The following is a 21,904-nucleotide window of genomic DNA, read 5'->3' as shown; positions in this document are numbered from 1 at the left end:
TTACAATGTGCACTTTAACCACTGTGGGCTTTCCGCGTGCATTAATTCAGAAATATTCAGATAGAAACAAGATTTTATTTACAAAACAATGTTTTATTAAAGCCTAGAAAAAGATGTGTGGATGAAGTCATATCATAACTATTGATCTGATAATAGCAAGCAAAAGGCACATGAATTTTTAGAAGGCATACGGGACACAGTGGGAGACAGGCTTATCATCCTCTCTGGCCAGAATAATCCTTTAAGTACAGGAACAATACATCTTTATAAATCATTTTTTGACTAAACTGAATATCAAACTTAGTTCTTTTATAGCCAGGTAATCAGGATACAACTGGGGGCATTTGATAGGTATCACACTTTAGGTATCATGGTTTTAAAATCTGTCACTAGCATAAAAGAGGAAGAGAAGGGCATATAAACAAATATAGTACTCTTTTTTTGCTGATGCTAAAAAAAATAAGCATATGACTGCAATTCTGTTTTTATTGGAAATCTTTGAATTGCAACTAGCATGGTTATTTAAATATTCAGTTTTTCTTTTCTAATTCCTGAAAAACACCAATTTTGCAGATATCTGGTTTCTATACGACACAAGTGAGTCAGAAAGGTAGCGAAACCGGGTGAGGAGGAGATATTACAATTCATAGAGGAGAAAAAGAAACAGCTAGCCTCTGGCTGTGTGAGTAGCTACAGACAGGTAGACAGAGAGAGCAACAAAGATACAAATAACTGTCAAGGCGCAGAAAGAGACAAAGCGAGCGATGGAGGTGGTGGGGGAAAGGGAGATCTGAGCAGGAAAGAGACCAAGAGACAGAGGGAGACAGAGAGTGTTTTAGTTCAGAGCAGAATGTTGTTATTTATCTGCTGGCTGCTAAACAAATAAGGAGACTCCCAGTTCTGTGATTGTCTCAGTGGGGTGCTGTCAGATTTAGGCGCATATCTTCCCTCAGCATGCAACAAACTCTCAACACTCCAGCTGCGCTCTCTCTGCTCTCTCAACATGTTCCCCAAACATTCTCCAAACATTCTTTTTTTGATTTGTCTGTTTCAACATTCCTCAATGTCCTTCACAATGTTCCTCAAGCATTCCTTTAACATTGTTCCTGTTTGTTCTCTAGGCAAACTCTAAAACAGCGGCTGATAGACAGCAAAGTCCCCTCAATGTCAATCACCACTTAAATCTGCATTTTTAAATTTAAGTTTTTAAAGTTATGTATGCAAGGAACTGAGGAGCAATTAGCATGGAGGGATTTGAAGTCTTTAATACTGACTAAAGAGCAGGCTTTCTCCACAGACATAATCTGGGTATTCACAATGTTAGGCACACAAGCCATACAAACAAGACCCTGTGGCTTGGTGCCAATTACTGTAGGATTCAACTAGCGATGCGAAACTATTCAGCTGATCAGTGAAACCAGTAGGGCTGGGACGATACGCTTTTGTCCCGATATGATACTTTTGCGATACATCGGTGCCGATTCGATTTGTATTGCGATTTTCATTTATTGCAATTCTAGAAGAATTGCGATTCGATATTAGAGTATAGAGTATAGAGAATAGAGTAATAGAGTATTGCGATTTTCTTTTCCTTCTTTAACAAAAACAAAAGTTGAATAATACACTTCTAGAGACAATATGTCATGAGACATTTCTTAAAAGTAATTATTTTCTGGGCGCCTGGGTAGCTCACCTGGTAGAGCGTGCGTCCATATATGGAGGTTCACTCCTCGACCCAGAGGAGTCGAACCAGGTCGGAGTCGAACCAGGTCGGAGTCGAACCAGCGGCCCTTTGCTGCATGTCATTCCACCCTCTCTCTCCCCTTTCATATCTTCAGCTATCCTATAAAAATAAAGGCCTAAAATGGCCAAAACATAATCTCCAAAAAAAAAAGGAAAAAGAAATTGCTTTTTAAAAAGAATGCACATCCCATATCAGTCAGTCAGTCTGACATTCATTTAATTTGTAAAGAAGTACATTACATGGATTTTCTGCTTTCTGTCTGTTTTGCTGAAAACGGACATTATGTAGTCGCATCATCTGTGGGACCATATAAACCGAAAATATTTAGGTGAATAAATAAATGGCGCGACCTCTAGCTCACCTGGTAGATTGTGCGCTCCATGTAGGCCGTGTCATTCCCTCACTCTCTCCCCACTTTTCTCTCTATTTGCACTATCTAATAAAAATTAAAAAGTAAAAATTGTTGCAAAATAAATCACTATACATTCATGAATCGATTTCTTTTTCCACCCCTAGAAACCAGTGAAATCCACCTACAGCTCCAGCACCTGCTACCTCTGCATCAATACTGCCTCGTGCAGCTCTTGGAGCAGCCCATCATGGCCCGATCCAACGCATTAAAGCGGCCCGCCTATAACACTGAGACCTCTGACCTTTAGCCAGGACTGGGGCCTCTGACACCTGTGTGGCTAGAGGAAGCGGAGAAGGCTTGACCTCTCTTTCTGCATCTCTCTGAAGCGTCCGGCCGCAGCTGAGGTCAAGGGTTCAAACTCTGGGCCAGTGGGGTTATTGAGAGCTGTTGACCACTGCGACAGGCCAATTGACCCTGCTTACCCTTGGGCTCAGGGAGCTTTCCCTGATCCAGGACCTTGTGGCTGTAGCCCACCCTTCAACCACAAGCCCAGAGTAAGAATGGGTCAGGGCCAGACAAACGAGGTCAGGGCAGCATTGCTGGGAGATTTATGTCCCTCTGTAGCTCCCATAGCCTTCTGGCTGGGAGACTAAGCTCAAAGCTACGGTTTGTGTGCTGCAAATGAATTATGGATTTGTACAGCCTTGCCATGTTGTTTTTGCAGTTTGCCATGGTTCGGGCATTGTTGCAAAGAGGAGGCTGACAGTTGCTGTATATGCTGAACATTGAGTTATCACTTTTTGCAGTAAACTGAGTTTTCTCTTGTGGCACTAGAAAGAGTTACCTGCACTTGCCTTGACATGACACTACCTACATGATAAACAAGGTGTGAGAGCTCTGTTAAAAATGTAGAAGTTTATGATAGAAGAGCTTGAGGGCATCTGATGTAACTGCTGAGACACAGCACCTGCAATATGGACAGGAGTAGAAACCCAGAGCTGGGTAAAAAAAAAACATTTTTGTCACAGTTCTTGCTCTAATTGTTGCATACCTTGAACTGTGCTTTCTGATGATTGTTTTTTAGGTCACTCGTAATGAAAAATAGCAGGCAAAGATAATGACCTTACACTGCTGATCACAACTCTCCACAAGCAATAAAGTAACAATAAGTCACCCTGCAACACTAAAACTTACAAACTCTCCCTCTCTCTTTCTCTCATTCTTCCTTAAGCCCCATAAAATATAAATAAATAAGTGCAAAACACTCATATCAATCTATCTCTCTTTCCCTGTGCACCGCCCTCTTTTAAAGCAGTGCTGCGGGCTTTTACCCAAATGGCGTCAGGGCCATCGGTATCATTTATAACGGGACGGCAGCACTAATGCAGCGCGTGGTTCAGCCAGTATGTTTTATTCATGCTGTTTTATTATTAGGGCTCCACTTAAAAAGGTGAGGCGCTCTCCTCTCCTCTGGCCGCCTCATGCCGGGGCTGACTGAGGAGCGAGCTTTATCTATCACCCTGACAAGAGCATCTTCCCTGGGAAGTCTTTCAGAAAACTTCAAACACCCTCACTATTGATTTTTCCCCCTCTCCACCTGGGCACCGGCATGCATCTTCCCCCCACTGTGCAGAGAGACAGAGAGGGTGGAGGGAGGTGCTAGTGGTAGTAGAAAGAGAAGTAAAGGAGAGAAAAAAGGATGGAAAGTTAAAGAGACTCAGAGAGATGAAAGTAAAAGAGAAGAAGCCTGGCCACTGAATAACAATATGGGTGACCTCACTTTGCTTCATTGCTCTAATTCTTGTTAGCTTCAGATAACCGTGGCTGGCAAGCAGACAAGCACTGTGATTACAGTATCCACAGTAGGCTCATTATGTATTCAAACAACACTTTGTGACACATGATTGGTTCAAACAGAAATATCATATGCACATTGTACATCCTATGCCAAGTGATTGTTGGCAAAGCCTTTGTAGACAATCAAAGAGTCTTGGCCACGGAAGTAACACCTTGAAAGGAGAGAGCACTACTTGAATCCCAGAGACAATAAAGACACTGTTATTTTCTACCACTCGGTGAAACATGAAGAGGTTGCAATTAAATCTTGAATTATTAAAGCCACCACAACAATTGCCCCTTGATCTCTTTTTCAAGCCACTTCTTCAAAATAACAGTCTTGTGTCTTTGCTACCTCTACTGCCAGAAGAGAGGCAGAGGAAGAGATGAAACTAGAGCAGATACTGTACAATTTTATAGCGAGAACGACAACTTTCATGTCATTTGCACAAGACTCTTGTCTCTATTGTATCTTTGTGTCCCAATTTCAACAGGCTGTACAGAAATGAAAGGCACGAGGACCCTTATTATTCCCTCTAATCAATGTCTCTCCTTAATAACAAAGACGCCACAGCATCTACTATTTGAGGTCGTTTGATGATGGGATTTATTACCTTGCCCATTTGTTTGGCAGAAAGAAGGCTCGCTGATACGGAAGGAGATATGATTTAATGAGTTGTTAATGATTTGTCCTCAGATGGTTAATGAGAAACGGTGGGCCTATGAACTATTTGAAAGTGCAGCCATATTTAAAGATTGTTTTCGAGCCCAACACTCACTCAAAGAGGCACACATAAATTAAATAATAGACTCGAGCTGATAAGCAAGTAATTAACACAATAAAGTAGCATGCCAATAAAAAGCATGGGATCAATTAAATTCCTGGCTTGTCATTGGGCATCCTTTCTGACGGATACATTTGCGAGAAGTTCAAGCTCTATAAACCATCTTTAAATGTAGTGTTTCTGTGTTTAATAGTCAGTAACTACACCGTGAATACATTCATGTACTTAGGTGGAAAAGAGCTTACGGTGTTTGTTTGTATAAATATATTTACATGGTGTGAATCTTATGCGTGGTTGTAAAGACCCCCTGGCACTCTAACACACTCTGAAATCAATAGCACAAGGCCCCATAGGAGACGCTGGGAGGAAGCCATTGATTGACACGTTACTCTCATGTCAAACAGTAGAACATGGCATGGCAGCAACCACCTGCCGTCTGCTCCACCTGCCGCTCTCACCTCTCTACCAGACTTTACTAGGAAAATGTTGCATTCCTAAAAAAAAAAAAAGGAGCATATCCTTGCTGTGTATTTTTACAATTAAAGAAAAAATACTCTGGAGTGTTTATATTTGTTTTGTTTTTTTAAGAACTGTCAAATGTAATTGTTCAGTTTCAGCTCACATCCTAATGAGGGACAGTGAATGTCTCACAGCAAACAAACTGTCACTAAAGCTGACTGGTAACACATGTCTTCATATCGCTTCAAAGTATTTCTGGATCCCCGATGGGCCCATCTAGGTACCGTTGTTCTGCCGGAGGTAAGCAGAGAAAAATTACTTAATCCATGTTTTTTGTTGTGTTAGCTCTGACATCCACCCCTCTCCAACATCAACCCTGTGACGTTGGATAGCCTTGCGGCCATCTCACCTCAACCTAGGTGGCTTGTTTTTCTTTTCAGCAAGGCTCACATCTCTCTTTAATTCCATTGATTCTCGTTTGCACTTTGGTTAGAAAGAGAGAGGAAGTGCACCTGATTGTTTACCCATGCTGCGATGTTTGCAGTGCCTGGTGTTGTGCGCCCTGAAAGATGCATAAATTAGCGCCCTCTACGATGGCACCCTGAAGCAACCTCCTGGTGCGCGACATCAATATGGAGCGAGAAGCAAGCTGCGAGCGTGTACTGTCAGAGGCCAAATGGTTGGCAAGAGATGTCACTATTCAGCAGATGCTAGACAATGGCCCACCATCACCAACTCTCACACATATTCACTAAAGTAGACTTCCAGAAATGAACACATAACCCTCTGTATATGCACACAAATGCATGTACAAACACATTCAACAAACAATTAAATTGGTTGATATAAATAGGTACAGACACACCAATTAAGTATATCCCTCAAGTCTTCCTCTTTCATTTTGAATTTGCATAGATACTTGTGAAAGTGTAAACACTGATGCACACATCTTTACTTTGCACTTTATCCCTGATTTCTTTTCTCACTTGCAACCTCGCAAAAACATAATGATCTTGAAATGACAGTTAAGATAAAACTGATTATTATACGCAGACGAGTGATATGGAAAAGTGATAAGAGCAGTCCAAAGAAAGACAAAAAACAAACAGGCTCAAATTAATATTTCATCATCAGTGAAATATTCATACGTTATTGTCAGGCTAAGACCTCTTATCAACCCTTTGTGTTGCATTTGTGTGTGTGTCTGAGTATGGAAGTTGAGCAATAGGAGGGGGCATCTGGGCATCTCATATGTCCCACAAATGTGATGAACACCAGGACAGAAGACAAAGAAGACTCATGAGCATTCATTAGTGGCCCTCCTACACGTGAGAGAGACAGAGGATGCAAGGGATGGTAGTATGTATTTTATATGGCTGTCCTCACACTAAAAACACCCATTCATACATTCTCTCTTTCAGTCCCACTCTCCTCTTTTCTCTGTAGATGTATGTGAAGTGCACTGCAGCGTATCTACAGACCATCTCCAAAACAAGTGTGGTCGGTTTCTGGATGTCAAATAAGGAGACATAACATGTAGTGTTGCAATAGTGTGAAAATTAAATAAATTTAGTTTTTCTGTTTGTTAGCATAAAAGGCAACATGAACTTAAGACTAGGATGTGTGGTGAAAAATGTTGTTGAAGCTGTTGAAAATTGCCAGTTGATCTGGATAAAACAAAGTGCATCAAAGTGTAAACTATGTATACTATTATAATAGGTTATTGGCATGGAAAAATAAAGACACCTAAATTGTATTGCATTGTATTGTAAGATATGCACCACAAAATCAGTGGCTGAGCTATCAAGCCTTACAGTGTGCTCTGCAGAGTGAGTGAGCTCCGCGGTATGAGGTAAACGCTCACTGTCGTCTTGAAAATCAATTCTCCCTCTCTTCCTTTAAGTGGTCAATATTTTTTGTCTCTCGCTGGGAGTTCCACCATGGCCCCTTTAATTCAATGGGCCAATTAGAGATGCCGTCATGTCTAATTCTGACTGCAGGGATGCTTGTTTGTGTTGTTACCTCATCCCTGGTGAGAGAGTCTGGAGGGGTAGGGTGAGGGAGTGAATGGCACACTCTGTCCAGTTCAACCCTGGCACCCGCTTGTCCTCACAGGCGTATCCCCTCCTTTATTTCTTGTTCTTCCCGTTCTTCCGGTAGTCAAGGACGAAAGCAATTGATGCGAAACTTTCAAAAACGAATTTGGCCACGTGTGTCACTTACGGAGCGGGAAGGAGGGTTGGCCGGGGCCAGGCCACCACCACTCCACTGGGATCATTTGTTACTCAGCCCTGATTGGCCCTGACAAAACAATACCCTAAAAACTCACCAAAGTAAATTATGGTCCCGGTAAATGGCCAGCGAGGGTGGGGTGGAGAGGAAGGAAGGAAACGGCCGTCGGTCGGGATAGGGCCCTCGAGCTGCCTTGGCCCACTGCCAGACGCAAAACAAAGTAATGCGCTTTTGATATTAATAACAGAGATGATATTGATCCGTACTGGGGCCAGAGCCACTCTGCCTCCCTTCAGGGTGGGCCCCCATCGAGAAGGGGGAGGAGGGAGAGAGGGAGGGAGGGAGAGAGGGAGGGAGGGAGGTAACGAGTAGGGGTGCTCCTTGAAGAACCAATACCCCACTCCCAGCTCTCTGCCTCTCATCCACCTCCTCTACAACCTCCTCCTTGCTGAAAGCCACTTTTCCTGAGGGTCCATTTCATTTGAGTGTCTTTAATTATGTGAAATGGATTCCATGGGAAAAAGAGAAATGGCGGTGGTGGTGGGCACTGACAGAAGGAGAGGTAAAAGAGAGAGAGAGAGAGGTAGAGGGATGGCTGTGCGCTTCCATTTTCTGTGTCAGATCCACAATTCTGTCGGCAGCCGTGTCCGTTTCATCTGCTTCTTTTTGAGTTAAGATGGATTTCCTTTCTCTGTGCTCATGTGTGTGTGTCCTGTGCTTTCAGGACAAATGTAGTGAGGAGTGTGGAGGACGCATAGAGTGAGGCAGAGGGAGGACTAAACATAAAAATAGAAAATGGGCAACATAGTGAGGTGAAACGGTTTAAGAAAATTTGGTCAAGCACACATATGACTGGGAGGTCGCCGAATTCTCCAAATTGTGGCGGACATTTTTTGGGGCGATACTGAATGAGTGTGGCTCCTCTCTCACATAAGCTCAACTTTTCTTGAGTAACCTTCTGCAACTACTACTGAATTAGAGTTTGGCAGCTGTGTGTGCACTCGACACCAATACAAACACAACCAAGGCCGTTAATGTAAATGAGAATGGGTGGGTTGGTTTCTGAAACACAGTATTTTCAGCACCAGATGTCTTGTTTTTTGGTTCATTTCTGCCTTCTGTACTGCAAATCTTACATTTAATTTAGTGAAAATAAATGATTTGACTAGTTTTCCAGATGGCCTGTCTTGCACGCGATAAAAAACGTATTCTACATAAACCAAAGCATTTGTTTTAATTCATTTACCGAGATTTAAGCAATAGAACACTCACAGGCAAATTCACAAAAGGACTGCGCGGCTTTTGTGGCCTGCACAAATAAGACAAAAAAGAAACGGTGTAATTCGTAAAGCACCCCTACCTGCGCTGCCAAGCAAATGGCGTCTCTGTGCTCCTGTGCTATTTGCACATATTTAAATTAGGTAATGTCTGTGATATCACGCGATATCTTTTGTAAATCGGACTTTGAGACAGTGCAGATAACGGTTGCAAGTGATGCACAGTTCACGGTACTACTGTATCAGCGGCCACAATCCATTCTTTGTGAATTTGCCCGTCAGTTTGTGTCTGTCTGTATGACAGATAAGAAGACCGCTAAAGAGGGAGTAAAGGAGTAGAAAAAAAGCACTGAAACCTCCTCAGGGTTACTGTACAGCTTGCAACCGTTCAACATGGAAACAATGTAAACAAATGAGGGAGTGCATTAAATAATTAGTGGGTCCACACTAACAGCTTTGACTCCGCCGGCAACAGTGTTGTTGGGAGCAGTGGAAAAGCCAAGCACTAACACACTGAAGTCATAAATTCCCAGCAAACACAAAGATGCACACACATACGTACACACAAACAAACAAACAAACAAACAAACAGAGTGGCTGTGCAATGCTGTAGGCTGGCTTAATTTTTTAATGGAGTTTTTATTTTATTTTTTTCTCTTTGTTGTTTTTGTTAGCAGTCTCTAGTGACAGCCATCAGTGTTGTCAATTTATGAAGCAGTACTATTTTCTGTACTGGGGGGAATTCTTCTGACAGAAAAAATTCTCACATACCAATTTGAAAAGAAACCTGTGCCATGAAGTCATATTATATCTCCTTCTCGAAACGGGAACCCAGGGAGCTGTATGAGTAGAGGTGGTCAGACAGTGTTTATCGAGGTGATATATATCCCCCCTGACAAAGTGATTTTAACACAACCTGAAAAACGGCACTGCCCGAGGAGCTTCCTCACAAAGTGAAATAGCTCTATACTGTAAGAGCAGCAGTTTGCCATCTCACAAATGAGAAGAAAAGTTGTGCAGTGTTGTGTAAGTTAGGCAGGGATGAAAAGGTAAGGTGAAACGAAAACATAAGAGACAAGAACAACGTCAAGACAGAAATGTACAGGAAGGAGAGATGGAGGGACTGACTGACTGACTGACTGACTGACTAAGTAATTTATTATGAAACAGAAAGGTCCACACGCAGTGAGACTGAGCATCATTTGTATTGAGCTTCCTCGTGGATGGTGCCTGAGCATTATTTATACTGGCGAGTGGTTTTCCCAAAGGAAGTCCACTGGCAAACCAGAGAACAAGCCTCCCTCTCTCTTCCTCTTTCTCCACATCTCTCTTCCTGTATCACTCTCTGTGTTTCCTTGCTCCTTCTGTTGTCTCAGGGACAGAGGTGAGCCCTGACAAGCCAGGGCCATAATTTGCATATAAAGAGCCTGCGTTCTTTCTACATGTCCTTCCCTTACTTCGGCTGCAACTAATGATACACGAGCATGACATATTTGCCAGGTTAAAAGCCATTGGTCTTAAGCCAACTGCTCCTCAGTGTGTCATACACGACTGTGATTAAAGCACAGATATACTGTATGTGAGCATTCACTTAAACATGTATGTATATTAGACCCGGGACTTTAACGCGTTAATTAAGATTAATTAATTACAGATTTTAATGTGTTAATTAATTACACAAAAAATAACACGTTAAACATTTTTTACACATTTTAATCACACTTATTTTTGCACCGCGGGACGTTTCTCACTGGATGAGTTTCGGCGGACCGATTATACTGGAGCACCAACTAGCGTTCATGACTTCAGACCTTTTATATACGTCAATGCTTCAGACAACAACAAACCACAGTGAACATGAACGAAGAAGCTGACGAGACCGCTTTGGTTGGCCCCGTGGATGGGAAATTTTGTTATAAAAAACGAACGGATGGAAGCGTCAATTAGAGCATGGTTGGGTGCAAGCTATGCAACAAGGAATTCGCATATCACCGCAGCACATCGAGCCTCAAGTATCACCTCGACGCAAAACATTTAGCAGCTAGCGTGGACGTTAGCCCGACTCCGAGTACAAGGACCCACACCCAACCTACACTCCACCAGATGATGACTTTTTAAGGACCAGGGTAACTACGTCTGAATGTACTTGAAAGTATTGTGTTTTACTTAAAAAAACATAGTTTACAGAAGGTCAACCTACCTATAGGCTACCTGAATTTCTGAAATGTACTATATTTCTAAATATGCTATTGCTACACTTAATGGCAAAAATGGCACTGGTCTGCTGGACTTGGTTGAACAAAAATAAACAATATTGTGTTGCTTAAGCTTATGTATTCAGTCATTATTCAATGGTATACTAAAAATCCATGTGAAAAAAATTACTTCTCACTGTTCTCAGGTCAAATATTTATGGAATTAAAATGCGATTAATTTTGATTAATTAATTACAAAGCCTGTAATTAACTAAATTAATTTTTTTAATCGAGTCCCGGCCCTAATATATATACATCTCATATACATAGATGATTGGGTGTAAAAAGCACAATTGTCACTGCTTTGACCATACTATCATGAAAATGAAATAAACTTGAACTTACACTCTTGATAACAGTATACTAAATACTGAAAATAAACAAGAAAGTAGAGATGTTCCGTATCGGCTCCGATACTGCTTAAAATGCTGGTATCGGGAAGTACTGGAGTTTATGCACTGATCCGATACTACGTAATAAAGCCCTAAAGAAAATATATGTTAAGTCGCTTATTTATGTTCTTTTTCCGTTATAACTGACTGTCAAACTGGATAATAAAAGAAAGTTCTGTGGCATTCATTGTTTGTTCATGTTTTACAAAGAGTTTAACCTGAGCCAGACAGACAACAAAGATAGAAATAATATCACATCCATACAGAGATAGTAGTATAAAGCTGTTAAAACATAATAAAATATATGACACACTGGTGTCGGATCGGTACTCGGTATCGGCCAATACGCAAGTTCAGGTATCAGAAAGCAAAAAATGGTATCAGAATCAGAATCAGAATCAGAAAAGCTTTATTGCCAAGTATGTTTACACACACGAGGGATGTGTCTTGGTATCGTAGGTACAGGTCACATTAAAGCATTAATGCAACATGCACAAACACACCGAGTCGCCATATGCGGCGCCATATCAACTCTCTCCTAACTCTCGCAACAGATACAGCATGACATTGGGAGAGGAGAGGGAAACAAAAAAACGGCTCTCAGAATATCCTCATAAAGATAAGAACAGTGTGGGAACAGGAAAAAACACCTCAGCACATAAGCACACAAACAGTACATTTGCACTGCTGCACATAACATAACATAACATAACATAATACAACATAACATTACATAAATGTACAGTTGCACATTTAGCTTGGGCCATCTCTATTTGAAAGGAGGTCATGTAGGTGAATTAAGTTAGTTATAACTCTGTTGTATTCCAAAGGTGAGGTTCTACCTGTGATTCTGCTATGTAAAAATCCAGTGTTGCAAATGTGTTATGGTTTTAATACTTTACCTTCAATGTAAATTTAGCATTTCAATGTTGAATGAATGGCTACTGAAACCCCACTCCAAACAGCCATTTCCTAAGGCTAGATAGAGAATAGAGGATGTAAACTAAATCAAATTACATTTAAATTGAAGTCAATATATTGTGAAAAAAAGATAACTATCTTATATGAGGCTCATGTCATGCAAGCAGAACACATCTTGATCTTCTGGTGCACTCTCAACTGCACTGTAAACATGTTTTAAGGTGTGGACATGGCCTACAGTACATCTTCCAATCCTGTCAAACAGTTAAACAAGATCAAAGATGGTGAAGTAACACCAGCATGTGAGTACAGTACAGGGGGGTACACTCTGATAGTGGCCAACAATTGCTTTCTTTGGAGGGATGAGTCTAATCTTTGACCCTGAGGTGTGACATATTTCTGTGACAGACAAAAGGGAGAGGGGTGGTGGGTATGATGGGCCATCGGTCCCAGCAGGCCACGTTGACAAACCAGAACTCATGCTTTTCTAGACTGTCTGTCCATCTGTGCCAAATATCCCCCACTGAGGCGTACAACTACGGCTACAGCTACCCCCCACCCACACATACAGACTACCTCCCACCCATCAACCCATTCACATGAACACCTCTCTTGTCTGTTCGTTCACACGCACCCAAGTAGAACAAAAGAGAGGAGGTCACGACAAGGACCAGCACCGTATTCCTGTATTTTGATAAGCTATTTCACTTCCTGTCTGTGTATGCGCATCTACATATCACCCCTCTAACACACACATGCACACACGCGTTCATCCATTTTTCACCTTTTCCAAGGCCCATGTGTGTCTACAAATATGTATATGCATATGCTTCTTTATTCATTAGGCCAAAATACAAACTAACAGTGAAAAATCAAGTGGGTGTGAGTATTAGAGAATGGCCTCCCTCTCCTACTGCTATATTAAATATTGAGTCAGAAATGAGCTGGAAGGTGTCTGTAAATGCTAAATAATGGAGAGGCTGCATTCGTCTGGGTCAGAGCTCTCTCTCTCTCTCTCTGATACATTATTAAATGAGGATGCACTTCCCCATCACAGCAGGAGAGAACAAGGGGCAGGGGGGCACCCTGTCTTCTCCACAGGAATGGGGGGGGGGGGGGCAGAGGAGAACGAGTGGGGGTGATGAGGGATAGGTGCAGATTCACACACGGTGTGTGTGTGTGTGTGTGTGTGTGTGTGTGTGTGTGTGTGTGTGTGTGTGTGTGTGTGTCTGTAAAGTGGTGTATGTGTGTGTAAAGAGGATTAGGTGGGCACGCCAAACAACACAACGGGCAGGAGAGACATAAGCTTGGTCCCCCCTCCCCTTCTACATCCCCATTACACACACAGGCATACACACACAGCCTTCTTGCAGAAGTACCTTGAGCCCATTTGTACTAATGACTCTCCGTGCCTAATGTACTTTATGGAGGACGGGGCTGGATATTCATTTGGAGGGAGGGAAGGGGTGGGGGACGTGTCGGGACGAAGTGCTCTTCCATACGGCTTCCCGTCCGCCCGTTTTAGCTGGCCGATTTTTCAGAAAGGGGCTCGGCCGGCACTTGGTCCAGCGGTAACGCGATTCATCACAGGTAAAGTAGGTAGGAGCCCTGATTGTCTCAAGCCTTTCTGAGCTGTCGAGCAGCCCATATACACAACCAGAGAAAGGGCCTGGTCGATAACTAATCAAAGAATTGCAAATACAAGTCTGCTACACAGGGAAGGCCGAGTAAACTAAGGAAGATGTTCAAGTTTGATAAGTAATGCATCATGCAACTCTTCATTTTTCTTCTACTTTGCTTTGATATTACGTTTTCAGTCTTGGCAGTAAATATAAATTGCATACTCTATTTTGAATGTTAAATTACATCAATTGCAAAAACAAAAGGACATTGAGGGGGTATGCATGATTGCTTTGGATGCCGGTGCCATGTCCGCCAGCCTTGGAGGATTTCTCTTATCACATTTGCCTTTGTTCGGTGACTTTTGTATGTTCAACTTCACCAAGGGAGGGTTTCATATGTGAAGCGTTCCCAGTGTGTGTAACATGAAGCCAGTCAGAAATCACACTCATTCAAGGTGACAGTGCCAATAAACATCTCTCTTCCTCAGTTTTATGTGTTCCTATGTATCTGCCTGCTCTGGGACGGTGGTTACGGCAGATGAGGGAGGTTCCCATATCCTTTGAACATGTAGGAGGCTGGAGCAAAGGGACCGGTGGGGGTCCCAAAGTTAGAGTTACAGGGACCCCCCCCCATTCTCCCTCGGCTCCCTTTGCTCGCCACCAGGGAGGACACTACTGCAACCCGGTGGCGGCGTCTCAGGACAGAATAAAAACAAACTGGCACAGATGACAAATGCACACAAGCTGGTGAGTACGAACTCACACTCTCTTTTTCTCTTTCCCACACACACACACACACACACACACAGTCGGTATAATAAATAAATAAGTCATAAAGAGAAGAATCGTTTGATGTTACCTTGCCTGGGGGCAACACTACACTGGGGAGCACTGCCACCCCAAGCACAGATACACACTCTCACACACTCTCACACACACTCTCACACACACACACACACACACACACACACACACACACACACACACACACTTCCAGGAGAGGTAACTAATGTAAGGTGTGGAGGGAGAGGAGCAGGGTCTCTGCCTAAGAGGCCTGGATGGAGTTTCAATACAGATCAGATGCAAAAGTGTGGCGTACAAGAACAGGATGGTACCAGCTCTGATGTCCTGAATGCACTGGAAAAAGCAATGGTATAGTACGTATACATACAGATCAATTCCTGGGCCGATATAACTTACTTGTTGTTACTTATTGCAGATATATTGGTATCGGTGCATGTTGGCCAAAGAAATTGGACAGAAAGATATGTTTGAGGTATTTTCAAAACATTGTTGCCATGTCAGCATTTCTGGACAGATCGGGAATGAGTCCTTAACCCAAGCGAAGGAGTTCAAATACCTTGGGGTCTTGTTCGCGAGTGAGGGGACAATGGAGCGGGAGATTGGTCGGGGAATCGGTGCAGCGGGGGCGGTATTACATTCACTTTATCGCACCGTTGTGACGAAAAGAGAGCTGAGCCAGAAGGCAAAGCTCTCGATCTACCGGTAAATTTCCGTTCCTACCCTCACCTATGGTCATGAAGGCTGGGTCATGACTGAAAGAACGAGATCCAGGGTACAAGCGGCCGAAATGGGTTTCCTCAGGAGGGTGGCTGGCGTCTCCCTTAGAGATAGGGTGAGAAGCTCAGTCATCCGTGAGGAGCTCGGAGTAGAGCCGCTGCTCCTTCGCATGGAAAGGAGCCAGTTGAGGTGGTTCGGGCATCTGGTAAGGATGGCCCCTGGGCTCCTCCCTAGGGAGGTGTTCCAGGCACGTCCAGCTGGGAGGAGGCCTCGGGGAAGACCCAGGACTAGGTGGAGGGATTATATCTCCAACCTGGCCTGGGAACGCCTTGGGATCCCCCAGTCAAAGCTGGTTAATGTGGCTCGGGAAAGGGAAGTTTGGGGTCCTCTGCTGGAGCTGCTGGCCCCGCAACCCGACCCCAGATAAGCAGACTAAGATAGATGGATGGATGAATGGATGGATGTTGCCATGTCCACCGGAGAGGACTAACAAGTTTATTCTTCAATTGTTAAGTGTCCCGCTCAGTACATATCTTGGTCATCATACTTTCAAAATTCTAATTGAGAAAAAAGAAAAAATGAAGGGACCCCCTACCAAAAATGTTTGTTTTTCTATCTTATGTATTTATATAACAAATGACTTTTCAAACTCTCAAATATAGATATTGGTATCAGCATAAACATCCAGTATCAGCTGGGCTACAGGGCATTGCCATAATGCTTGATCTTTGTAGCCTAAGCAACTGCATAATTTCACAGGAACCCATGCATACCTGTTAACATAATATGTAAACATCTGAGTGGGATTTCATACATTAGACTTTTGTTTTAGTCGATTGTTGGTTGGCAAATCAGGCACAGCATACTGGGTCATATTCCTAAAATTATTTGATTTAACATATTTGTATTCTATTTCCTGCAATTCACTTTAATTCATTTTTAAAAGATCATTATTAGAATTGAAAAATAGGAAAGCATTGTGGAGATTATGTACTTTAAATTAGGAATGTAAGAGTACTTGTATAGTGGTTCTTCCGGGAGTCAACACCTCATCTTTTTCTCTTTCCTTTTTTTTTTTTTCCTCTTCCCTGCAGAACGGCCTGGATTGAGTTTGAAGAATTTATTGAAGGATAGCCTCTTGAGATGAACCATCTCATTTTCAAGGGAGTCCAACATAGAACGAACAAAACAACAGACAAAATTACATACAAGTCACATACGTACATACATACATAAAGAGTTATTTTGGCACATCTCCCTCGGTGTAAAATCACTCTTTCCTGGGGCACTGACAACCACCTGCGCATCATTCTGTGAGTTGGTGTGTATGATATTGTATCAGCTGCAGTGCATACACATGTTTCAGTGGAAATGTGCATTATATTTTTGATTAAGAATGTACCCTTTAGAGCAGGATATTTGCAGGTTATTTACTAAAATACATTATCCATCGTTATATTATCATTACAATAGCAAATGCTATTGATCACATCAGACCTATCTGCCACTTGTGTGTTGCCTGCCAGAAAACAAATTCATGGTAAAAGACTTAAGATTTTAAACTCGATTGACACATTGATAAGGTTCAAGTTCTGGATAGTTAAGTTAAAGACGATTGACTAATAAAAACAATACTTAATAAAAACAAATCTACTAGTTGTTTTATGTATTGCAACTCACTAAGTAAAGACAAAAACCCTGCATTCAGACTGCAAATAAACTTGCCAGACAAGCTGCCCAAGCCTGACCTTACATTACTTTCTTTTGAGTTAACATAGCAAATTAGCAAGTGCTAATTGGGTTGCATTAATTGGAGGAAAAAAATCTATATAATTAGTTTAGAGCTCGTAATCAACCCCTTACAGCCTTTAAAACATGGAATTATTGGTAATGAAACAAAACTCAGCCAGTAGAGACACAGGGAAGCACAGACATCTGATTAGCTCTCGACAGCTACATGACCATAAATACTTGAGACTGTTCACGCATCAGCTTAGTTTCCCTGTCACTCAGCCCTGCAGGAAATTATTGGACTTCCAGTGATTTGCTGATTGTGTTGCTTGCACTGTCAATATGGGGTAAATTCATTCAATTAAAAATGATTATGTGATATTTCATTGCAAAATGTGGTAACCAAAAGATATAACTTTTTTTATTATTTAATTTTGGTTGTACATAAAAGAATATGCCTAAAATGAAATCATACATTTCTTTTGTTGTTAAAAGTTGTTAAAAAATGTTTTAAAGTTTCAATTATTCTTTTTGCTGACCATTTACTATAGTTGTGCGCTATATGTATCTGCTCTTGCCTTCAAAGACAGATTTCAATCGCCTGTTTGGAAATCAGTGAAACCTATGTGGTGTTTTGTTTTGTTTTTTACTCAAAAATAAAGTGTGTGTTAAAGTCTTAGAGAGACTGAAAAAAAAAAAAACTGCAATCAATACTCAAACAGTTGTTAATGTGCTGGTTCAGTGGCTGGTGTTGCTGGCTGCAAACATACCCAAGGATAATGAATTCAATTCGAAGACCATCAACTATATTTTTTAGCCAATATATAATGGATTGACTTTGAGTAGCGAAGTTTGGCCTGTGGCAGACCTATAGCTGCCACATGTGATCACTAAATGTTAATCAGTGTGAGACTTGATCTTCTCAAAAGGGTTAGAAATGTATCATGAAGTACACGAGGGCTGCTTAGCTGTTGTTGTTTCAGTCTGTTTTTTGCCTGGTGGCACTGGCCCACACCAGTGTTAAAGTCTTTTAGTTGGCATATGTTACAATGTGGGGGATTTAATCTTCTATGCCTCACAGCTGGAGCCTCGTTGAATAATGTAAGACACACGGGGGCAGTCTGTGGCTCGATTTTACTTTTGCCCTCTTCAAATACTTGCTCTTTGCCAATGGCGTTTGTTGAGAGTTTTGTGGGCAAATAAGAAGAAAGAGACAATGAAATATTGTACAACTGTAGGATGTTGTCTCTGTTCTTTATTGAAACAGGCATAATCATAATATATTTACACACTGGATGGTGTCATTAAATAGGGAAGCAACCTGAGGAATGGAGGATTCGAAGTGGAAACACGTGTGTGAAATTAAACCATTAACAATATTGTGTGCACTGAGAACTTCCCAGCATTATCATTTCTTGTTATGTTAAACAGAATTGCGGAACTGTGATGTACTCCTTTCGCTGCTGAGAGCCTAGCATGTGATTTGAGTGCAAGTGCAACAACATTGCAACAATACGTTGTTGGGTAGGGGGAGTCGTAGGGGGAGTAGTAAGTTTCTCTTTCAAACTATACTTTCACTGGTATTTCCAAATTCTGTGTAAGTTTATTTTTTTTTGTTTTGATTGTTAGGGTATTTTTTTGTTGGCACAGGCTGCAAATTGCAGTGTTGTACTGGTAAACTGGTATTTTCCTGAGACGCACTGGGGTTATGTCCTCAACTGCGATGGTGTGATATCTTGGTGACTCGATGTGCCAATTCAGGACTTTATACGGGTGGTAAAGACACACCCAAATAAACCTTCCTAAATTTACACTAAACCCTTTATTCATCTTTCTTTTGTCAAAACGTTTTATTCCGATTATGGCATTAACAATTCTTACCAGCTCTGCAATTCAAAATTCCAAAAGTGTGCATGGCACGCCCATGACGCATTGGGCAGGATTCATTAAAATGGAGCCCTGAGTGTGGCAAAGAATGATGGAGAGCAGCTAGGTGATGCTTACACATCTAAATGTTCACGACCCCAGCACTACAGGTCACAGAGTAAGGGACTATTATTGGTGTGATTACTCAGACACACACATATACAGTATGTACAAACACCATAAAACATAGATGAACTGTACAAAGACATGCACTTTTCACCATTTAAAGTGAAGCCTGTCTTTGCATTCAAGCTTGCCAAACCCTCAGCTGCTTCATCTTACTCCCCATATCCCAGCAGAAACTTTCTCGTCATGGACATGATAGCGTCTTTGAATAACTCTTCAGTTTGTTTACATGTAATGAGTGGTTGTGGACTGATGTGCGGTGCTGATAGCTGGAGGGAATCAAAGTGGCCTTCCATGTTTAAACAGGAGCATTAGGGTAAAGAGGTTGTTGGGATTTGCATGGATGTCATCCTTGTGTGTCAGTCAGCCAATGACTAGCCATAGAGATTGGGTTAAATTCCAAACAAACACAAATATAGACAGGGAGTAATGGGGTCTGGTCTGGGATGGGATGATGTCTGTCTGGATGCCTTGGTTTTGGGATAGTAAGAGTGGGAATGTTTGTTTATGGATGCATTTTAGATTTTGTGTGTTTGCTTGTGTGTACATTTCTACATTTGCATGCGAGTGTGCATGTCCAAATGCAAGCATACTATATGTGTGAGAATGATTGTGTGCCCTTATGGATGTGTATGTGTAAGCGTGTGAGACTGTGTTTGTGTACCATGTGTCCATTTGATGAGGGCCAAAACACACAAGTGGAAAGCTGCCCAAGGGGTGATTGAAGTTGCTGACATTTTAAGGCTATTGAAAACAAAAGCTAATAGGCAGCACCACGTGCTGGAATCGTGTCTGGTTCATGTTTAACAAAACAAGGTCACTGAGGTTGTCGGGCCATGAATTCCATAAATAACTTGATAATGGGATTTTAAAACAAGCCGTCCACCAGTCACCTCCCCTCCTCTTGCACCCTCCTTTTTGCCCGTAACGGGCCCTGTGTGTGTGTGTGCATGTGTGTGTCTTTCAGAATAGAGGGAATATTAGAATGCAAATGGATTCACACCGCATCCTCATAAACAACGGTGTTCATTTAACCCCCGACCCCTGCATTTAACTGCCCATCAAGTCATTTGTGTTGGGCAAGACACGTGGAAGTAGGCTAAGGCAGGCCAGCAGGGGTATGTGTGCGAGTGTGAGCATGCGAGTGTGAGCATGCGAGTGTGAGCATGTGTGTGAGTGTGAGCATGTGTGTGTGTGTGTGTGTGTGTGTGTGTGTGTGTGTGTGTGTGTGTGTGTGTGTGTGTGTGTGTACAAGCACCCTCGTGTGCATCCTTGTGGGTATGTGCAGACTAATGTGTGTTTAGGAACACAACATCCATGTGTCTGTATGCATAATATGAGTGCTTGGGTGTGTGTTTAAGACTGTTTGTGTGGGTATTTGTGTCAAGACCTTCATCTTTGTGTATCTGTGTGCATGTGTGTATGTTTTTTGAGGTGTGGGTTTCAGAGTTTACCATTTGCAATGCTCAATTAATCTTGTCAGCATGCATTTACAGGGGAATTGAACACCTTTTAAAGTGGGCCTGGCTTTGTCACTCTCTCACTCTCTATCCATTACAGAGACACAGACACAGTCCTTTGGAAGACCTTCTGCAGAAGACGGCTGATTAAAACATATTAGAGGCTCCTTTACCACACAGCACTGGCAAGGATAAAAGTTACCCTTGTTTTAACCGTTACATTTATCGTTTCAGGTCCCTTGCCATGAAAGTCCTTGATTTCAGTGTCAATCTCTACATGTGTTTCAATCCGTCTCTCCTTTTCCTCTTCACATATGCACTTTCTTCCCTTTCTTATCTCTGAATATCACTCCTAATCTTCAATTGAGCACAAAGAGACAGCTTTTGGGCATTGTTACAGTTTTATGACTCTCCCTCCTCTTAGCCTGAGGCCTTAAACCCGCAGGCATTCAGCCATCTGACCCTTTCACTGTAAGGCTGTAAAAGCTAGCCAGTGAGGTAAAGTAAGTGGACAAAAACAGAAAAGGGAGAGCAGCGTATGGTCTAAAAACAACACATGGAAAGGGAGGTAAAAAAAAAAAAAAAAAAAAGGAGAATAAATAGAGACTGAACAAGTGAAGGGGACACAGACAGAGCAGTTGACTTGAGAGAGTGAGAAAAAAATAGTGAAGATCAGTGGAGAAATAGGTTGACTCCTCAGGAGAGAAAATGTTAAGATTTAGTGAGCGGAGAACATGTATCCCTGCTGATAAGGTCTGAAGGTCGGAAGTCCCTGACCCAGTGAGCTTTCTTAGACTTCTACTACTTCTACTGTCTCGGACATAACAATGAAAACAAACATGGCAATCAAGCTGTTGGACCAAAAGACACAGATAATAGAAACACTGCAGTTAGTCATGCTGTTAAAGACAGGATATAAGGAGAGACTCAGTCAAAGAGAGGCAGAGTGAGAGCAAACGGAGCCCATTTTAAGAGGGCACACTGTGTTCGGCCCCTGTCTCTTAATCCTGGGCGTTTGTCGTGGCTAATTATGGTGGACAAGCCTCTTTATCGAACCTGCTCCTGCCATCGGCATTAGGATGCATGAGCTGCGCCTGTTGTTTTAAACGCTCTCATTAACCACACAAATCAGTGCTGTTGACAGAGTGCTTTTGAATTAAGCGTCTCTCCCCCACCACTGCGCGCCAATGCGTGCAGGGCCCAGGACAAGGAGCAATTTATAACACCATTAGCCACACTCGCCGAGGTTACAGGCATCAAAATTG

The sequence above is a fragment of the Perca flavescens genome, chromosome 6 (assembly GCF_004354835.1).
Source record: "Perca flavescens isolate YP-PL-M2 chromosome 6, PFLA_1.0, whole genome shotgun sequence".
NCBI classification, from domain to species: domain Eukaryota; kingdom Metazoa; phylum Chordata; class Actinopteri; order Perciformes; family Percidae; genus Perca; species Perca flavescens.
The sequence above is the reverse complement of the archived record's forward strand: the minus strand, read 5'-3'. Positions refer to the sequence as shown.